Raw genomic sequence first — 9,689 nt, 5'->3', positions numbered from 1 at the left:
AAAAAAAAAACCCTCCCATTTTTAATCCGTTCAATACATATTTACCATAAGTCACTGTGTGCCAGACCCTGGCCTCAGCAGTCAGGTGTATTGGCTCACTGTCAGCTGATGGATGGCCACGGTCTGTTGGAAGCTGACTCAATTATTGTTTTGTGGGTCATTTTGTTTTGGGTGAAAACATGTTTTGTGTTTGCAATTGTGGAGGGCCAGGTAGACATCAGTTGCAACCAGAAACAAAAAAAGAGCGTATTTGAAGTTTTTAATGTTGTTTTAATTTTTTCCCCAGTGGTTTGACTATGTGTATTGGACTACATACATCTTTTTGCTTCCTTAACCAAATCTATTTATGTGGACCTTTTATACTGTTGTTAACCATCTGGAACTTTACCTTTCACTTGCAAATTCTGGAGTCATGGAGCTACCATTTGTGTGAAAAATAAAGCAGGTTTATGAAAAGACATTTGCACTGAAGATGTATCTAGCATTCCATATATTGAAGTTACATAATATCCAGCTATTTTTGGCTATAGTCATAATTAAAAAAAAGTGGCAGAAAAAAAGTCTCTTGTGAAGAATAAGAATATTTCGTCCTTCCAACCTGTGATTCTTTGAATGTTAGTGTAGTATCAAGAAAGAAAATATATCATTTTTTTTTTTTTTAAGACAGAGTCTCACTCCATCACCCAGGCTAGAGTCCAGTGGAATGATTTTGGCTCACTGCAACCTAGAGGCATGTGCCACCATGCCCAGGTAATTTTTGTATTTTTAACAGAGATGGTGTTTCACCATGTTGGCCAGGTTGGTCTCAAATTCCTGACCTCAAGTGATTGCCCTCCTTGGCCTTGTAAAGTGCTAGGATTACAGGCGTGAGGCACCACACCCAGCCACCAAATTTTTAAAAATTTTAAAATCCAATGTAGTCATCAATCTTGGCAATCAGAACAATTAACTGCCCAGCTAATACAATGAGTCACACTAGAAATGCTTCTTAAAACAAGCATAACAACCACCACCACACCCACCATCACCAAAACCTAAGATTTAGTGGAAAATGGTTTTAGTGGCCTCTTGAAGGTAAGCCATTCTAAAATATACATGGAATTAATGAATAGAACTTTTAAATATTAATTTCTCTTTTCAATGTTTGTTGACATTCTTTGACCTGTTGATTCATGCTGGGATAAGCATGAGTTTTCTTGTACTGATTTTAAAAGCTCCTAATAGAGATACATTGAGATCCTATAAACACCAGACAGAATGCATAGAAATCAGTTTTTTTCTCTCTGCCATATGGAGAGCTACTATACCAAAAATGTAGTATCCCAGAGGCCACTACAAATCTGTGGCATAGTGTGATATTTCATAGTTTATGAAAAGAAAACAGAAGAAGGCAGAAAGAAACGAATGGTGGGAAGGAAAGTGAGAGAAAACACACCTGCAAGTAAGACGCTTTTAGCGTCTTTGTGGCCAGTGGTTTGGAAAGGATCGCTGTTGGGGTAAAAAACAAGCAATAGTTGGAACAATTGAATTGCTTGAATATATCCCCAGAGATCTAAGAAATATTTATTACGTATTTAAAGAATTAAGAGTTTTAGCTAACTGTATGTATTATAACAAAGATTTGAGAATAAAAGCTGTCTTCCCTCAATTGAGTGACAAGGTCACTTAATAATCATTTTATCCAGCCAGGCGCGATGGCTTACACCTGTAATACCAGCACTTTGGGAAGCTGAGGTGGGCAGATCATCTGAGGTCAGGAGTTGGAGACCAGCCTGGCCAACATGGTGAAACCTCATCTCTACTAAAAATAAATATTCTTTAGTATGCCTGCCTGATATTCAACTGTGAAACATGCTTTATTTATCAAATTCCTTACTGATGAACACTTAATTTGTTTCCAGTCTTTTGATATTGTTTACTGGTGTAATAGGTAACCTTAGGCAAATATAATTTCACATTTGCAAACATTTCTGTACAATATATTCCTCAATTGGAAATGCCAGGTTAAATGGTATGTACATTTAAAAAAAAAAAACTTTATTGAGGTTTTATTGACATACAATAAACTATACATAATTAAATTGTTCATTTTGATACATTTTGACATATGTGTTCAATCAAGAAAGCACCACCACAGTCAAGATTATGATTATATCCATCACTACCCACTGTTTTGCTTTTTCAGTATTACAAATAAAGCTGCTATGCACATCCATGTATGTATCTTTGTATGAATATATGTTTACTTGTGCAAATACCTAGTGGTTGAATGGCTACATCATGTGATCATATGATGAGTGTATGTTAAACTCACACATCATATGATCAGTGTATGTTTAACTTTTAAGAATAAATGTCCAGACTTCCGAACTGTTTTCCAAAGTGGCTGTATCATTTTACATTTCCACCAGCAGTATATAAAAGTTCCAGTTACTCCATATCCTCACCAATACTTGGGATAGCCAATTTTTTTTATTTTAGCCATTCTAATATGTGTGCTCTAGTATCTCACTGTGATTTTAATTTGCACTTTTCTAACAATTAATGATGTTGAGCATTTTTTGAAGTATTTATTTGTTGTCTGTATATCTTCTTTGGTGAAGTGTGTGTGTGTTCAAATGTTTTTTTCAATTTTTCAAATTGTGTTGTTAGGTTTGTTATTAAGTTTTGAGTTCTTTATATATTCTTGTCATAGATCAGATATATATTTTGCAACATATTTCCTCTCCTATGTGATTTGTCTTTATTCTCTTAAGAATGTCTTTGAAATAATAAACATTTTTAATTTTGATGAAGTCCAGTATATCAATTTGTTCTTTTCTATATCAGACTTTTCTGCCTCAACCTCCCAAGTAGTGAGAATTACAGGCACCCACTACCATGCTCAGCTAATTTTTGTATTTTTAGTAGAGATGGGGTTTCACCAGGTTGGCCAGGCTGATCTTGAACTCCTGGCCTCAAGTGATCTGCCTGCCTTGGCCTCCCAAAGTGCTGGGATTACAGGTGTGAGCCTTTACACCCAGCCAAACCTTACAACATTCTAAGGGACTCACTCGTGAAACAATAATTTAATTATTTGAACTTTCAGTAAAGAATATTGCACCTGTTATGAGAAAATTATGGTAAATTTAACAGCAATTAACATAACTATGAAAAACAGTTTTGTGAATTACAAGTTTTGCCTGAATCTCTTGGACAGTTAGAGAAAGGTCCTGTAGTATTTTAACATTTTCTAATTAAAATAATTATTTTCAAATATACCAAAAAGGCTAGGTTAACTCATAAGAATGTCAATTATAACAAGTTACTAAACACCCAAGATTTATATTCTTTTTTCCTCTCTGTTTCTATTTCTCTAGTTTTCAGTAAAACTTTTACTTTTTTGCATGGTTGCACATTCTAATTGTCCAAGCAGTAAAGAAACCGGAGCAGACTCTGACCACATACTAATTAATGCTTATCTGCCTGCTCTAGCAGCAATCTAAAATCAGGTTTGGAAATGAGGCATTAGTTCTTCATACATCTGGCCATAGTAGGCCAGAGGGGATTGTTCCTATGTAAGGTCCTCAGCCATGTAGTTGCTTACTTAAGAGCTATTTTCTGGCTTAATGGCATGTGAAGTAGGGTGGGCTTTATTCTCAAGACATCACAGTGGGAGCTACCGTTGGGGTTCTAGGACATTTTGGCAGAAGAATCTGAAAGACAGTCCTTGGATGATTACAGAAAATCTTTAGAGGATTCTGTAACATTGGTAACTGCCCAAGAAAAAGAGTGAGGCAACCCACAGGGACAACAAAAACAAGGCAGGAATGTGGCCTTTGCAGCTTCTACCACAATGATCCCATTGACATCTTTATCTTTAATAGCTTCCTCTTTTTATTTAGTGTCTTGATGCTGTTTTTTTTGTTTGTTTGTTTTTCTTTTCTTATTTGTCCACGTCCTTCTTCCCAACTTGTTTCCTTGGTGGGAAATTTCTTTGTCCTTCTCTCTCAAGGCCAGATACGTATCAGATTTGATCCTTATTTTTCTTCTTTTCCTTTCTTTCTTGGAGTACTCACCAAAATACTTGGCATCCACTACTAATTCTAAGCTATTGATTCCAGTGTCAACAATCTTGTACTCTCACCAGTTCCAAATGCCTGTTGGACAATCCATCCAAGTGCTCAGCTCTCGCTGAACTCAACATATCCAAGTGAATTTAGATACTTTCAACAGTCCTTGGCCACATAGCACCTCACTCACATCGGTGTACACTGAGTGCAGGGGACAACCAGTGAGTAAGACAGATGGACTTCTATGCCCTTGAGGCTCAAAATCTAGCAGGGGAAATAGGTATTAAGCAAATTGTCAAATAATACTTATTCTAATTATGATAGTTAAAAGTTATCGCTTATTTTGGGCATTTAGGAAGGTGTCTGTAGGTGCAAAGTATTTTAGACTTCATATTCCTTTTATAAGAATGTATTTTTTCTTGTGTTCTTTTAAAAAGTTTCAGAATTCTTTAGGCCTGCCTTTCTGATTCATTCTTGCAAATGGATTTCTTTTGACAGTCTTGAAAAATCAAACTCTCTGAATTAGCAGATTTAGTGAAAAGCTACTTAGAAGACATTTTTGATAAATTTAGAGGCTGAAAACATTTATAAAAAATAAGTCTTGTTCTGTTCTTAATAATCATGAAAAAATATCCTTGTAAAATTCTTATGGACAGGCCCCTTTCAAAGACATCTGAATTTCAAGGAGCAAAGGCTTTATTCTAGGAAGTCTCTCAATGTTAGCTGGGTATCATTGAGTAATCATATTCAAATAAATGTCTACAACTCTAGAAGAAACATACTGCTATTTTCTTTATTAGATAAAAGAATCCTCGAATTTCATATATGTCTCTTCTCTATGCATTAAGTTGTCCTGCTAGATTCATTATTTAAAAAAGCAATGCAAACGAGAGTATTTATTGAATACATCCATGAGGAAGTGACATTTTAGGTAGGCCATGAGGACTGAACAGGAGTTGGCCAAGTAAGACAGAATTAAAAAGCAGTACAGTTTAAAAGCTTTGAGAAGAAGAGGGGCAAAGTAAGTTAGAATAGTTCAAGGAAGGCTGTGCAGCTGAACTGTAGTGAATGTAGATGCCTCTTAGTCATATAAGCCACGTAAGTAATTTTAAATTATTACTTGTGAGATAGGTCACACTTGGAACGCTCCTCTGGGAAGCTTACGTAAGAAAATAGAGTCAGAGTGTTTAAACCGTCACCACCAAATTATGGTCTTCACTATAATCAGCATCACTACTCTCATTTTAAGTGTTAAGTGCTAAATGAATTACATACATTTTCTCTAATTTTAACTAACTGTATATCACACATAATGGTACCATTTAACAGGTAGGAATACTGAGGCTCAGAAGTACCTGAAAAGGCTTTGTTGAGGAAGTGACATCTGATTTGGGGCCAAATATGTTGTGTTAGCTAAAGAAGAAGGCAGAGAGGAGTATTACAGGCAAGGAGAATGGTATGAATAATTTAGGAAAGATTTTGACAAGATCAGATTAATGTTTTATAAAGTGCATTCTAGCCATGGAATGGGGAGCAGATTGGAGGAGGGGACTGGAAACAGGGAGACAAGGTAGGAGAGTGTTGCATTAACCGGGGTGAGAGATCACAATAGACTGAACTAATGTCTATCATTAATGGAATGGTGGAAAGAATGTGAAAGTTGAGGAGATTTAAGAAATATTTAGGAAGTAGAATAGGTTGTCAGCACTATCTAGTAGAACTTTAGAGAGTAGGCCGGGCATGGTGCCTCACGCCTGTAATCCCAGCACTTTGCGAGGCCCAGGCAGGCAGGTCACTTGAGGACAGGAGCTCGAGACCAGTCTGGCCAACATGGTGAAGCCCCATCTCAACTAAAATACAAAAATTAGCTGAGCATGGTGGTGTGCACCTGTAATCCCAGTTTCTCGGGAGGCTGAAGCAGGAGAATTGCTTGAGCCTGGGAGGTGGAGGTTGCAGTGAGCTGAGATCGCACCACTGTACTCCAGCACTCCAGCCTGGGTGACAGAGTGAGACGCCATCTCCAAAAAAAAAAAAAAGAACTTTGGAGAGTAAAGGAAATATTCTATCACCTGCACTATTCAATAGGGTAGCCCATAGCCATGTGTGGATATTGAACACTTGAAATGTATTAGGTTAGTACACAAGTACTTGCAGTTTTTGCCATTACTTTTAATTGCAAAAACTGCAATTATTTTTGCACCCACCTAATTGTGCAACTGAAGAACTGCATTTTAAATTTTATTAAATAGTAATTCATTTAAATAGTCACTTGTGACTCATGGCTACTCTACTACAGTTCAGAATTGTATAATTTTAGATTGCTAAAACTTTTACATATCCTCACTTTAATTACAAGATCTTTTAGGATAACTTTGTGTTGTCTATCCAAATTTGTACACTTCTTTGGTGAGTTTGGTTGTCTTTCTACTGTGCAAACATACGTAGTATTTAATTTTACTTCTATATTTACTTATATTGTCACCCTCTTCTATATTGGTCAGTTGTCTTTTTTTTTTTTTTTACCTGTTAGAAAGTGTTAAGTCCCATTTTCCCAGGAAAGTTTTAATAGCTTGTCTTTCTCATTAATATGTATTTTCTTGAGCATCAATCACATTAGTCTATACCACATTATCTCATGACAAATCATTGCTTATTTCTTGCTCTTTCATATTCTTCATTGGTGCAATGAATTGAAGCTGGGTCTTCCAAGATACTTGGAAGGAGGGAAGATATCTTTCATGTCTTCTCTATTTCTTCCTCCACCTCCACTGTTCAGCCTATAGTTGGCATAACAGCAATTCTTCAAGACAAATACTTGATCACTACTGTGAGCCTACTCATTACAACGTATGCTACGAGATTTCTGGTTCCTTAAATGTATTTGTTCTTTTCAAACAGAAAAAGTCTAAACTAGTGAAAAAAATATATCAATGTCTTTTTTAAAATGAGGGATACATGCTATTTTAGCCTCTATTGACTATTTTAAGTAGGTAGTCCCCAAGGATGCCTTCCAACAATTCCTTCCCTCATAATATGTGCATGCTGCTCTACCCTGTAAGTCAAGTCTGTCACCCCTCTCCATCCAACCCTTACACTGGCCTTGAGACTTGCTTTGACAATTAGAAATCAGTGACACTCTGCCAGTTCTGGGCCGAGGCTTTCAGAGGCCTGGCAGCTTCCACTTTGGCTCTGGGAAAGTCAGCCACCGCCTGGTGGCTTCCACTTTGGCTCTGGGAAAGTCGGCCACCATGTTGTGGAGAAGCTCAGGAGAGACTTGAGAAGGAGGAGAAACCACAGAGCAGCTACATGGGGGAAAGGCACTGAGCTGCCAGACACAGGAATGAAGCCCCGTTGGATTTTCCAGTCCAGCCAGCCTCTAGCTGAATGCAGCCATGTGTATGACCCAAACAGCTGCTACATGGAGCAGAACTGCCTGGCCAAGCCCTGCCCTAATTCCTGACCCAAAGACTCATGAAAAAGAGTAAAATCATGTTGTTTTGCATGACTAAATGCTGGAGGGCTAGTTATACGACAATAGATAGCTGAAATATTATCATTAAAAATAATAAAAGATTCAGTTATAGTAAAACAACTAACCTCAGTTTGCTCACCTTCCTGATCTACACTCTCCCTTGACTCCTGCAAGTTTATGGCCTCCCTTTACTGAATAGCCAGTGGGTGGAGCCAGTTGACTCTGTGATAATGGAAAACAAATATCTAAACCAACCCAAGATCTTCAAAACATCATGTGAAATAAATTATATGCTTCAATATGAAGTGTGAAATTCTGAAATTTAAAAGATTTTGCATTCTATGTGCTCTCAAGTGTAAAATTTACTTTGGAAACATTTAGTTGAGACTAGGTTTACCTAAATAATCATACATAGTCCCTTAGAAAAGTGTCACTTGATTAAAATATGGATTTACTGTCCCTAGACACTTATTCAGGACAGATCTTAACTTTGTTATTATTTGTAGTATTTTAAAGTTGATTTTAAAAGTGATAGTCTTCCGACTGTCTTAGCAATTGGCAAGGTGGTAATTGATGAGGTTGGTGAGACATTGATCTTACTTGGTCACAAAGGTAACTTTAAGCAAAAAGTGTTAGTGATATTGACAATTTTAATGTTTGAAATGATTGAATTGTGTACAGACTTGATCCACTTTGTATGGTTTAAAACCAGGTGGTTATCTGATCCAGAGAGAAGGCAGGTACTCAGAAAACATGTTTTGGCCACTCATCACAATGTTTTCCCTCATCTGCCACTCCCCCAAATTGAACAATTAGCCCGTTTTTGCTGTGATATAGGTTTATTTTATTTTAAGCTGTGATTTCATAGAGCAGGTCTAGTAGTTAAAGTAATTATAAAGCTATCCACAGAGGGTAGAGAACTATGTATTTTCTTCAATTTCCTGAAGGTATTTTAAAGGTGAGCATATGGCAATGCTGGTATTTCTGACTTATCTTTGGCTAGGATAGTTGTTGGAGCCAATAGAACAAATGTCCCATGATGATGCTATACCCTGCAGAAATGCTCAGTCCAATTTGTTTTGGATTTATATGTGAGCTGATACATCACTTGCCAGGCAAGGTAAATACATTTTATCCTTATATTATAAGTATACACTGTTTCAGGGACATGCTTCAAAAAGTATGTTCCTTTCTGTCTGTTTTGTTGCTCTCATTGGAGCCTCAACAGTGTTTTTTTTTTTTTTTTTTTTTTTTTCTTGTTTGTTTGGTCTTTCTCTTCATATGTTTTTCTCATTAGCCTCTCCTTAATGAAGCTATTTTGTAAATAAGTCCTTCTGAAAATAATGTTTAATAATCATTTAATTTACAAATTGAAGTCTTCTCTAATCTTGTGAAATAATAAAAATCTCAGAAATGAAAAGAACTCCTTGATTCACAATAACCAAGATATGGAATTAATGTAGGCGCCTGTCAACAGTGGATTGGATAAGGAAAATATAGTACGTATACACCATTGAAATACTAGGCAGCCATAAAAATGAACAAAATCATGTTCTTTGTAACACAGATGCAGCTAGAGGCCATTATTCTAAGAAAATTAATTCAGGAACAGAAAACCAAATACTGCATATTCTTACTTATATGTGAGAACTAAACTTTGGGTGCTCACGGACATAAAGATGGCAAAAACAGACACTGGGGACTAATAGAGGGGGGCGGGAAGGATGGAGGCAAAGGTTGAAAAACTAACTTTTGGTAACTATGCTCGCTATCTGGGCAACAGGATCATTTGCATCCTGAACGTCAGCATCACAAAATCTATCTCTTTAACAAACCTATACATGTACCTCAGAGATCTAAAATAAAAGTTGAAACTATTTAAAAAACAGAGCTCGATGATTCAGTCAGTATAATCTTTACCAAATAATGTATCTCCTTGCTAATTTTTACTTGGTCTATAAGTGCCAGAAGGAGTTTTAGCTCTTAGATCTAGTACAGTGCCTAGTGCATGGCAGACATTGAATTAATGTTTGCTAAATCACTGATTCAGTGAATGATGGCTTATTATGCTGTAGTAAATGTAACTTATCTTTGATTTATAGCATATTCCAAGGGCTTTACATTATTAATTTAAATGAATTTTAACAAATATAAACTTTTTATTA

The sequence above is a fragment of the Theropithecus gelada genome, chromosome 11 (assembly GCF_003255815.1).
Source record: "Theropithecus gelada isolate Dixy chromosome 11, Tgel_1.0, whole genome shotgun sequence".
Classification (NCBI taxonomy): domain Eukaryota; kingdom Metazoa; phylum Chordata; class Mammalia; order Primates; family Cercopithecidae; genus Theropithecus; species Theropithecus gelada.
Note: the sequence above shows the minus strand (reverse complement) of the source record.